Raw genomic sequence first — 12,266 nt, 5'->3', positions numbered from 1 at the left:
ACTCTGGATTTATTGGTCCAGATTAATTATATAGTGTGACTTTTGAAATTCATAATTTATAGCCATAAAAATATTTGCATTTCCATCACTTTTATCAGGGCAATGGGAGTTTGGAAGACATTATATGAAAATGATAGCAATTACATGTCCTACTTTGCAAATAAGATCTACAGTACTTCTAACGTGAGACATAAGAAAAGCTCCTTTTCAAATAAGCAAACAGGATATAGATTTGCATATGATTTGCACAAGGGATGTAAATGCATAGGTGGACATTTACAAATAAAAGCCACTCTACAGTGGGTGAACCTGATGCTCACCAGGTTAACTTTTCAGAACACCCATCCTACCTCCTTTTCTTCCAAGGTGGATGTAAATAAATATATTGATTAAATATAGAAAGATTTGTCCGGATCCCAGTTTCTTTAAGAAGGTTACTTACCAACCAAGGAGCAGCTGACTTCCTAAACAGGTTTTGAGATGGGTTAGAATTAGATCAGGGGTCTCCAACCTTGGTCCCTTTAAGACTTGTGGACTTTAACTCCCAGAGTCCCTCAGCCATCTTTGCTGGCTAAGGGACTCTGGGAGTTGAAGTCCACAAGTCTTAAAGGGACCAAGGTTGGAGACCCTTGAATTAGATCAATGCTTTGCAAGCTTGGCTTCAAGTTGGACTCCAACTCCCAGAATTTCTTCATAAGCACGCTGACTGAAGTCATGAGGATGGCTGGAGAATTCTGGGAGTTGAAGTCCACAAGTCTTAAAGGGACCAAGGTTGGAGACCCTTGAATTAGATCAATGCTTTGCAAGCTTGGCTTCAAGTTGGACTCCAACTCCCAGAATTCCTTCATAAGCACGCTGACTGAAGTCATGAGGATGGCTGGAGAATTCTGGGAGTTGAAGTCCACAAGTCTTAAAGGGACCAAGGTTGGAGACCCTTGAATTAGATCAATGCTTTGCAAGCTCGGCTTCAAGTTGGACTCCAATTCCCAGAATTCCTTCATAAGCACGCCGACTGAAGTCATGAGGATGGCTGGAGAATTCTGGGAGTTGAAGTCCACAGGTCTTACAGTTTCCAAGTTTGCGAAACACCGAGTTAGTAGGCTGCGTCTTACTTTTATTTCCACCCACTGATAAAAGTGTTGTCAGGAAGAACTGAGTGGCCTATGAATAATGCATAGCTGCCAAAGGCCTCAGTTCCTTTCTATGAAGACACAAAAGGGAGGTGACAGGTGAGGCTGGTGGCTGATATCTCCAGAAAATTATTCTCGTGGGAGTTTTTCTTTCTATCTTTTTCTCTTTAAGGCGTGTTTAGAGCGATCAGGCCATCGAAGAAAGCATAAAGCCATTAAGATACACACAAACGCACAACACACACACACACACACACACACACACGCCAGCCGTGCGGACAATACAAGACTGGGCAACTGTAATTGGAGTACAAAGGACGCAGCAATGGAAAAGTTGACTGCCGAAGCCTAATTAAATTCAAGCAGGATCGGTTCCCTTATATACCGCACGTCCCGCAGACATGTAAGCTAAGCCGTTTAAGAATAGAGGTTTGGAAGAAAAAAGAGAAACGACTTTAAAATGTAATTAAAATGAACCAAATATAAATGAGCAATGATGACAGAAGTCCAAAGCATAATCTGAAATATTCAAGTAGCCATTAGAGGTCAAAGGGAAGAGAGAGATGGAGGGCAAAAAAGAAAAAGAGACTATTAGAATGCTTTTGCCTTCCTGTCTTCCTTCCTCCCTCCCTTCTCGTCTTCTTTCGCCCTCCTTCTTCCCCCTTCTCCTCCTTCCTTCCTTCCTTCTTTCCTTTCTCTTTTTCTCTCTCTTTTCTTTCTCTCCTCCCTCCCTCCCTATCTTTCCTTCCTTCCTTCCTTTTTTCTTTTTCTTTCTTTCTCTTTCTAAACAATACACATAGACCTCGACTTACAACAGCTCATTTAGTGACCGTTCAAAATTACAAGGGGCATGGAAAAAGGTGACTTATGACCGTTTTTCACAGTTGCGACTTTTGCGGCATCCATGTGTTCACGGGTTCAAAATTCAGATGTTTGGCAACAAGTTCATATTTATGACCATTGTCCCCGAGATCATATCATCACCTTTTGCGATCTTCTGTCAAGCAGAGTCAATGAAGAAGTCAGATTCACTTAACAATCAGGTTACTAATTTAACAGCTGCAGTGATTCACTTAACAATTGTGACAAGAAATGTCGTAAAATGGGTCAAAACTCATTTAACCAAAGTTCTCACTTAAGAATAGAAATTTTGTGGTTGTAAATTGACCCTGTAGTGTTTGTGTGTGTATATATATATATTTGTTTTCTGAGGTTTTCACGGGTGTTTGTATGTAGGTCTTTCGTTATTCGGGTTTTCTCCCGCGTAAAATTGTGCACGCATTGAAGAACACAAGAACTCAGTCAAAAAAGAGGAACCAACTTCTTCCCTGGTCCAACACTTTAAAGTCACAGGACATGATATTGACTTTAAAAAGACCAGAACTATCGCCAAAACTGAACACTTTAACAACAGAATAATCAGAGAAGCCATCGAGATAGAAAAACGCCCACACAGCATGAAAAAATGAGATGATACCTCCCGCCTACCAGCCATTTGGAAACCCGCCCTTATTGACAAACGAGTCCCTAACACGAGGAATGACACCAGACCCACACTCACGAGGTCCACACAGGATGTCACCACCACACATCCACCCAGAAAGCAGACCCAAACCCACACTGATCATGAAGCACGACCAAGGACCAGAAGCCAGACCGCAGCTGCAACATTAGCCATTTCACCCCCTCCAATCCATACATGCAGTAGACTGTCACCCACTATGAAGATGTAGCACAGCCACGAACATGAAGCCAAACAACAGCAATGCAGCTCACCAGCTCAAATCCCCCTGCAACTCAGACTAATCTGAGCACAACCAAGCCCCCACCCAAACAGGACACACCCCCATCCAATCAGAGCACAGCCAAGCTCCCATCCAATCAGTTCAAACCCCCACTAGCAGTTAAAAGGAAGAAACAGCTGCGATCACACATTGCTCCCAGAAGCACGAAGCTGAAGCCTGAAGATGACGAATTAGACTTCGTCGAAACGTCGCCAAGACACTTCCAATTTTATGCGGGAGAAAATAACCGAATAACCAAAGACCTACATATATATATATATATATATATATATATATATATATATATATATATATATATATATATATATATATATATTCATATTTCACTTCATTTTTTGCTTCAGGGTGAGAATTATTTTACATGTACTTACAGATTCCTTTCCCTTTCGCTGGAGTTTGTTTTATTTCATCATTAGCTATTTGACCTTTAATTAAAGATTTTTATAAACAGGAAGAAATATACATACATTCACTCACAGCAGAGTAAATTAAAAAAACAAAACCAGTTACGTCATCAACCAAATTAGGTATGGTAACCAACCTTGCTGGGGATAAAAGACCAGTGGTTGGTCCCTAAATTTCTGTGGTAGCTGATTAATGCAAATTTTTATTACAAAATGACCAAAAGCATCATTTGGCTCACATACCTCAACAGTTTTAGCCGCTGCTAAGGCGCAGGAGTTAATTAAATATTGGGCAGCCAGGCTACCCGCTCCTTTTTCTGCGTTTGCTTAATTTAGCCCAGGAAATCACCTTGCAGAACTGTTAAGGCCCACCTTAACACTGAAGACATTTGTGTACTGTACCGCACTAGGAATGTGGTCCATTGCTCTCCAGTGAAATCTCAAACAACTTTTAACTTGTTTTAGGAAGATCAAAGCCCACAGCCCCACCTTATAATTTATACCGTATATACTCGAATATAAGCCGATCCGAGTATAAGCCGAGGTCCCCAATTTTACCCCAAAAACTGGGGTAAACTGGGGACTCGAGTATAAGCCGAGGGTGGGAAATGAGGCACCTACCGGTTGGGGAAACCCTCCCTCCCTCAGCTGAGAAGGCTGGCGGCTCCCCCGCCCCGCCCTCTCACTGCACCGGCAGGGCTTCAGTCCGGTAAAATGTGAAAAAAAGAAAAAAAAACAACTCGAGTATAAGCCGTATAGACCCGAGTATAAGCCGAGGTCCCCAATTTTACCCCAAAAACTGGGGTAAACTGGGGACCCGAGTATAAGCCGAGGGTGGGAAATGAGGCACCTACCGGTTGGGGAAACCCTCCCTCCCTCAGCTGAGAAGGCTGGCGGCTCCCCCGCCCCGCCCTCTCACTGCACCGGCAGGGCTTCAGTCCGGTAAAATGTGAAAAAAAGAAAAAAAAACAACTCGAGTATAAGCCGTATAGACCCGAGTATAAGCCGAGGGGACGTTTTTCAGCACAAAAAATGTGCTGAAAAACTCGGCTTATACTCGAGTATATACGGTAATTCCCTGCCCAAGAATCTAATCGAGAGGGAATAAAACCCGTGCTTTCCTGACCAGGAATGTTGCCTAATTAAATAAATCCAGAGGATACTAATCATATAGCTTTCATTCAGGGATTCCTTAGTCATGAAATCCATGCGGCTATATATGTACAAATAAAAGTGATTGTTCTGAGGCAGGTGTTTGTAACAGCAAATATTCTCGTGTCTACACATATAAGCAGTTGTCATCTAAAGATCTGGAAACAGAAATGGAAGAATCTCAAACCTGTTCCTCAACCTTGATTCTGTAAACCTCTGTTTTTAAATTATTATTATTAAGTTGTTTATTATTATTATTTTATTTTGCAAACATACCTAGCTAAGGAGAAATTAAGAACTAAGGAGAAATTTCCTCACAGTGAGAACAATTCATCAGTGGAACGACTTGCCTCCAGAATTTGTGAATGCTCCAACACTGGAAGTTTTTAAGAAGATGTTGGATAACCATTTGTCTGAAAGGGTCTAGGGTCTCCTGCCTGGGCAGGGGGATGGACTAGAAGACCTCCAAGGTCCCTTCCAACTGTGTTATTCTATTCTATTCTATTATATTCTATTCCATTCCATTCCATTCTATAGTTGAGGATACCTATACTAGGAATTAGATGATCAGTAAAGACATTTCTCAGAGGAATCAAGGAGAGAAGCAACTTAGAACTGAGGAGAAATTTCCTGACAGTGAGAACAATTAATCAGTGGAACGACTTGCCTCCAGAAGTTGTGAATGCCCCAACACTGGAAGTTTTTAAGAAGATGTTGGATAACCGTTTGTCTGAACTGGTGTAGGGTTTCCTGCCTAAGCAGGGGGTTGGACTAGAAGGCCTCCAAGGTCCGTTCCAACTGTGTTATTCTATTCTATTCTATTCTATTCTATTCTATTCTATTCTATTCTATTCTATTCTATTCTATTCTATTCTAACAATGTATGAACAGTGTGGCATCTGGGTGTCATACATTTTAATACAAATAAAACTAATAGCATTAGTCATAGTTATCACTTTCAATCCAACTTATATATTTCTAATAGTAATACATATTTATATAAAGTTGCGGTCTGTCATTATTCAATTATTCCATGTTTTCTCTTACTATTACTTGTACTTTATTATATTCTAATACAAATAAAACTAATTAGTAGTAGTGCTAATTAGCATTAGTAAACTGCTTTAGAGAGAACTGCCAAGCACTGTGAAGTGGTATATAAGTCTAAATGCTATTGCCATTGCTATTGATAATTTTAAGAGGCGGAGACTATATCTTTCAAAATTGGTACAGATGACTTACCCTCTGGAAAAAAAATACTGTGGGGGTAAGACACCCCTAACACCCCTTGGGGAGGGGTGTTCTGTTAAGTTACAGCCTGTTGTGCCTTAAAATGGCTTCTACCGTCCTGCCTTAAAATGGCTTCTACTGTACAGCACAGTGGAGTTGCCATGGTAATGGCTTCACAGTAATCCACAAGGGGGCTCCCTCTGGGAAGGGGGAAAATCCAACATTAGAAATTACAACATGACATACATCACCCAGATTACATATGAGAAAAAAACTACAATGTCGAACAGTTTAGTGCGTATATCACGGCCAAGAAGCCACTTCTAAATCAAGGTCAGGAAAAAAGCATACAAAACGATCAGCTAGCAAAACAACAAAGTGGTACCATTTTATTTGACGCTTCTTGGGGCACAGGGAAAACATTTGTAACTAGTTTAATTCTCCCTGAAATCAGGGCTCAGGGTCAGTGGTGAAATCCAATTTTTTTTCTGTGGGCGTGGCAGGGGAGGGATACTGCAAAATCTCCATTCCCTCCCCACTCCAGGGGAAGGATACTGCAAAATCTCCACTCCTACCCCACTCTAGGGGAAGGATATTGCAAAATCCCCATTCCCATCCCACTCCTGGGGGTAGGACATTGCAAATACCAGCCAGAGGTGGTTTTTGCCGGTTCTCTGAACTACTCAAAATTTCCGCTACCGGTTCTCCAAACTGCTCTAAATTTCCGCTACCGGTTCTCCAGAACCTATCAGAACCTGTCAGGGATTTCACCCATGCTCAGGGTGAAATTGCTCTTCCTGTCTAATACAGGATTGGGATAAATAAAATACCCGGGCAACACCGGGTTATCAGCCATCTCAAATAAAACCTCCGTTTTTATACTTGGAGAGAAAGATTCGCAGCTCTGATCTGGCCCAAGACTCTCTCCGTAAAGACCTTGGACAAGTGGCTATTTGCTTAGCCTAGCTGCCTTTCGTGGGTTGCTTTAAGAATAAACAACTTCCCTAAGTCTCAAGGACCAGGAGGCCCAGAAAGCAACTGCAGCCCATTTTCTGTGGCCAGAGCATTACCAGACTGACGTCAAAAAATCCCCTTTCAGCAAAGAGATTTGTCTCCGCTCCAGAAACTTAGCATCTGATTTAGATGCTTGTGGCACCCCAAACAGGCTGTGCTGGGATAAACTGCTTTGCTCGGCTATTTTCAAGCCGGTTGAGCAAGGGAGAAACTTATACACATATCACATTTAAAATACGATTGCAATGTCTTGGTACAATCTGTCCATCAGGATAGATTTCCTACTGGCTGGGTTCCAACACGACTTCTTCTACCTGCCGGAACTCCTGATTATTATTATTATTATTATTTGTTTAACCTTTTCAACCCCCTTTCTGCCTTCACATCTTACGACTGGCCCACAGCCGAATGCAAAACTTTCCTGGGAAAAATCAACCATTGCTCAGAAGAACCCCTAACTGACAGCCAACCCTTGTCACAACTTGCACAACTTTTCAAGCACGGGAGACGCTATCTTTTTTTAACCCTTCTGTGCGCGAATACCTTTTGATTCCTCTCCCGGAGCTTTCCAGACCCCTGCCATCACTTTCATCTCCTCTTAATGGTGATGGAAAACTTTTCCTTCGGCTTCACGATCCCCATTTCGAACTCCAGAAAAACAACAACAACAAATGCATCTTTTGTATTGCTTGCTTCGGACCTTGAACGCTACTACGCATGAAGGAATCCAACTTTCTGGGAAGGCAGTAACCTTATTTGGAGACCCACCAATTACTCCATTCTGCCTGTTTTTTTCCCAGGGGATGAACCGGCCAGACAATCTGCCCCGTATGCCAGGAATCTATAAGGTCATTATCTCTGACCCTTCCCAGGTTCTCCACGCCTGGCCTTCAAGAAACATCCAACACCAGATCCCACTCCCCATTCCTCGGTGTGATACTGCAGATATTTTTTTCTGAGTAGAGCTGAGTAGTGTTTTCAATCAATTCAATCCAATTTACTGCAGCCCAAGACCAGGAAAAGATCATAAACGAATAAAACTTAAGACCGTGTTAAAATACGTTGGAAAAATAATTCGCATCTCATGTGAAATCCAGTAGTGTTCATTCAATCAATTCAATCCAATTTACTGCGGCCCGAGACCAGGAAAAGATCATAAACGAATAAAACTTAAGATCGTGTTAAAATACCTTGGTAAAATAACTCGCATCTCATATGTGAAATCCATCCCTATTAAGTGATGATGTAAACCCTAAAATTTACATGATGTAAACCCTAAAATTACAAGTGATGAGGTCTAAAATTACAACCACGTTGAAGAAGGTGTCTATTAATATCGGCAAAGTGGTACTATCTGAAAGTTAAATGAAACGTAGTGACACAGAATTGCTCTGCGGGATATTGGCCCATCAGAGTTGGACGGAGGATTTTCTGTACAAAAACTACAACATGAGGTTGTAGTTACTTTACTTTATTGTCATTGCGCCTCGCACAACAAAATTAAATGCCATCTTCAGTGTACATCATACATTTTTTTTTTAAAAAGAACCCTATAAAAATAAAACGAAAGCACACATCCTTCACATTCTACCTATACCATTGGATTGAAAAACCCCGACATTGCATTAATCTTGCACTACATAGAGTAGAATTCAACATACAGTGACTGCTCTGGGACAGAAGCTGTTTTTTTTCCAGCCTATTTGTTCTTGCTTTTAAGTACTTCTATAAGCAGCATCTGGGCATCGGCTCAATCTGGATGGTGAAGGAAATATACTTTTTAGTCTTTTGACTACTACGACCGTCATCGTGTGCCGTGTGCATTCATTCACTCAACCAAGGAGAAAGCTTGCTCTTACTTTCTCTTTGTCTCCCTGGATCCAGTGGCTCCCTTCTAATCCAATCAGATGTCCTTTCCCTCAGCAAAGTGGTGGGTGAATGGGTAGTTGGTGGGGGGGGGTCTATTTTCCCAGGACTGCCCTTCAGTCTTTCTCCTCTACCCTCCGCACCCACGTTTTTTACACTTTCCTCCTCCCCCTTTACCTGCGTGCCCCTGGCTTTTCTCACTTTTCTAATTGGGGGGTGGGGGGGTCTTATCCCAAAGTGATAGGCAGCTGTCACTCACCTGGTGGGGGGGGCCTCCCTTTTTCTTGCAATTTGCAAAAACCTCCCGAGAGGCCTGCCTTCCTCCTTCCTGCTCAGGAGTGGAGCGGCTGGGCTTCTGCCACTGTTTCAGCCTGCAGTGTCAGCCTGCAGGAGCTCGCTGCTTGCCCGCTCGCTCGGCTTCCTGGTTTTCAAACAAGTTTTACAACCCTGCTTTGGAAAAACAAAACCAGTGACATCACTGGGCTCGCTGGAAGGGGGTTGTTGGGGTGGGAGGAAGAGAGAGAGAACTAGCTACCCTGGACAGTTCTGCTCTGAATTGGATGGGGAGGAAGAAGACTAGGAAAATCCCAGCTGTGGGGGGAAATGCGGGGGGGGGGTCTGCCCTGCCAGGAAAAAAGGGGCTTTTTAAATTAACAACTTAGGCCGGGTGGGGAAATTCAGCAGCAGATGACAAGCAGGGAGAGAACTGGGAGCAAAGGTTGCTATTTTTATTTTATTTTTTTGGCAGACAAGTTCAAATACTTCTGACGTTGTATGCCGAAGAGCTAGCACAGGGGGAAAAGCGGAGGTTTCTGGACGGATGCTGAACTACAACTCCCAGCATTTCTGCATTCTGGGGCCTGTGCTGCTGCATGGCTGGAAAGTTTAGATCAGCGTTAGGAAGAGATTGTCTGGAATGGTCTCCTACTACTCGAGCAGGGGGTTGGACTAGAAGACCTCCGAGGTCTCTTCCAACTCGGTTAAAAGTTGCCTGCCACGGATGGGTCAAAACTTCAAAAACTGCGTTGGTCAAACCTGCCAGCACTTAAATCTCTAAAGCGTTTTTCAAACTTGCTGACTTTAAGAGGGTAACAATTAACAGAGTTGGAAGGGACCTTGCAGGTCATCTAATCCAGTGGTCTCCAACCTTAGCAACTTTAAGCCTGGAGGACTTCAAAGCTGGCTGGGGAATTCTGGGAGTTGGAGTCCTCCAAGCTTAAAGTTGCCAAGGTTGGAGACCCCTGACCTAGTCCAATCCCCTGCCCAAGCAGGAGACCCTACACCAGGGGTCTGCAAACTTGGCTCTTTTAAGACTTGTGGACTTCAACTCCCAGAGTTCAACTGGGAGTTGAAGTCCACAAGTCTTAAAAGAGCCAAGTTTATAGACCCCTTGCCCTATACCATTTCGGACAGATGGCAGTCCGATCTCTCCTTGAAAGCTGAACGTCAACTCCCAGAATTCCCCAGCCAGCGGGACTGGAGTTGTTAAGTGGATCATGTAGTCATTGAGTGAATTTGGCTTCCCGCATTGACTTGATTTGGTGCAAACTGGCTGGGAAGGTCACAAAAGGTGATCAAGGGATACTACAGGCGTCGTACATACGTGACAGTTGCCAAGTGCCCAAATTACATGATTGTGGAGGGATGCTGGGACAGCCATCAGTGCAAGGACCAGTCATATGTCACTGTTTTCAATGCTGTTGTGACTTCGGTCGGTAAATGAATCTTTGTAAGTTGAGAACTACCTGTGGTTACATTTGCAGGAAGAAGAGCAGGATGTTGTGACCCAGGACCCGAGTAAGTAGTAATAAACTTAGTCCGTGGAAAAACAAACTTTATTCGAACAGCTGGGAATTACTTCATTCCCAGCATCGTACAACTCAAAGTAAAACAAATGCCTCCCAACACAAATTCCTCAGCTATCTCACAAACCTTAGTCCAATTAGGCAAACTGCCAAAGGCCCTTCCTGGCAAACATCCAGAAGCCACCAAAAACAAAGACGTACACGAAGCAGAAGACGAAGCAGAAGACACAGCTACAACGTTGTTTTCCGGCAAAGCTGAAACACCGGTGCTGGTCTCTTATTAAGCCTTATGGGAGGGGCCAATCATCTCTTGGCCCTACTCCCGAGTTGTCCTCTCTGCTTGAGCTGCTCTTGCCTTCTGCCAGCTCTTCTCATGTGTACATTAGGAACAGGCTCCTCCTGTTCCTCTGCCTCACTACTATCAGTCTCTGGAGGCTCTGGAGTCCGCACCTCACTTCCCGATGGCCCTGGCCTCACCTCAGCCTCATCGCTGTCGGACTCCGTTGCCAGCTCCGCAGGCTGCTGGAGGACCACAACACAGGAAGAAGAAACTCCTTCATTCCTGTTTCTCCATTCAAATGCCTTCTGAGTCCCACAACTGGCAGCCATCATTTCTACTTAATAATTATACATTACTTGTACCTTAATAATAGAGGAAATGGCTATTTAGACTACCATATAATAAATACCTGTGAAGGCAGGTAAGGAGGTGGCAGGAAAACCGACTCCACCCTGGAAATCTTAACTGATTCTGTTTTTTTTCCCCGTGTGTTGTTGTCATTGTTGTTGACCGCACAATCCTCCAGATGTTTAGACTAGATTGGGCATTTTTATCTACCTATCAAGTACTTCCCAAGGATTTGGAATATTATTATTCTCCAAAAACTGCCTTTATATCTCACAGCTCAAGTTTTAACCTGATGTATGGACTTCAACTCCCAGAATTCCCCAGTCAGCATTCCCTCTGCTTCTCTTATACCACATAACAATCAAGGCAGGATTATTTTAGTCTTCTTTTTTTTTCACATTACCTTTCCAAGGATTGAGGTGTCATTTCACTTTTATCTCTTAATGGAGAGATTTTCAACCTCCGTCACTTGAAAATATGTGGACTTCAACCCCCAGAATTCCCCAGCCAGCATAGCAGTTCTGGGACTTGAAGTCCACACGTCTTCAAGTGACCATGATTGAAAAATGCTGTAGTAGAACAATAAAGCCTTAATTCTAGCCTTCGTCTAGAGCAGTGATGGTGGGCCATTTTGACACCGGGTGCCCAAACCGGAACACGTGTGCATGTGTGCGCGCCGAAGCGCAGACCAGCTAGTCTTTACACATGCCAGAGTACCGGAAACCCAAAGACTAGCTGGCCAGCACACACATGCCTATTTTGGGGCATTTTTAGCTGTTTTTCAGGCCATTTTCTGGGCTGCTTTCAGGCTGTTTCCTGAGCCATTTTTGGCCTAAAAGTGGGTGAAAAGTGGCTCAGAAAAATGGCCAGAAAACGGCCTGTTTTTTGGCCTTTTTTTTTGAGCCATTTTCAAGCCGTTTTCCAGTGCTCCGGCACCTGCGAAGACCAGCTGGCTGGCGCTCAAGTGCGCACCGGAAACCAGAATAACAGCTGGCAATGGCACACGTGCCCACACGTGCCATAGGTTCGCCATTATGAATCTAGAGTCTGCTGTACCTTTAAGGCAGGGGTCTCCAACCTTGGTCCCTTTAAGACTTGTAGACTTTAAGACTTGTGGATTTTAAGACTTGTGGACTTCAACTCCCAGAGTTGAAGTCCACAAATCTTAAAGGGACCAAGGTTGGAGACCCCTGCTTTAAGGTCTGACTAAATAAAATAATATTTATTTAATT

At 43.4% G+C, this 12,266-nt stretch overlaps 1 protein-coding gene across 1 annotated transcript in view; it reads right to left on the bottom strand.

Moving 5' to 3' along the window:
* Positions 1–9,006, bottom strand: part of PHLDB3 (pleckstrin homology like domain family B member 3) — a 49,843-nt gene extending 40,837 nt beyond the window's left edge. Inside the window, exon 1 of the mRNA XM_058195007.1 lies at positions 8,861–9,006. The gene's annotated coding sequence lies outside the window, so the exon portion shown is untranslated. The remainder of the gene's footprint in view (positions 1–8,860) is intronic.
* Between the last annotated feature and the right edge of the window lie 3,260 nt (positions 9,007–12,266).

The sequence above is a fragment of the Ahaetulla prasina genome, chromosome 10 (genome assembly GCF_028640845.1).
Source record: "Ahaetulla prasina isolate Xishuangbanna chromosome 10, ASM2864084v1, whole genome shotgun sequence".
Lineage (NCBI taxonomy): Eukaryota > Metazoa > Chordata > Lepidosauria > Squamata > Colubridae > Ahaetulla > Ahaetulla prasina.
This window is presented reverse-complemented; position numbering and strand designations above follow the sequence as displayed.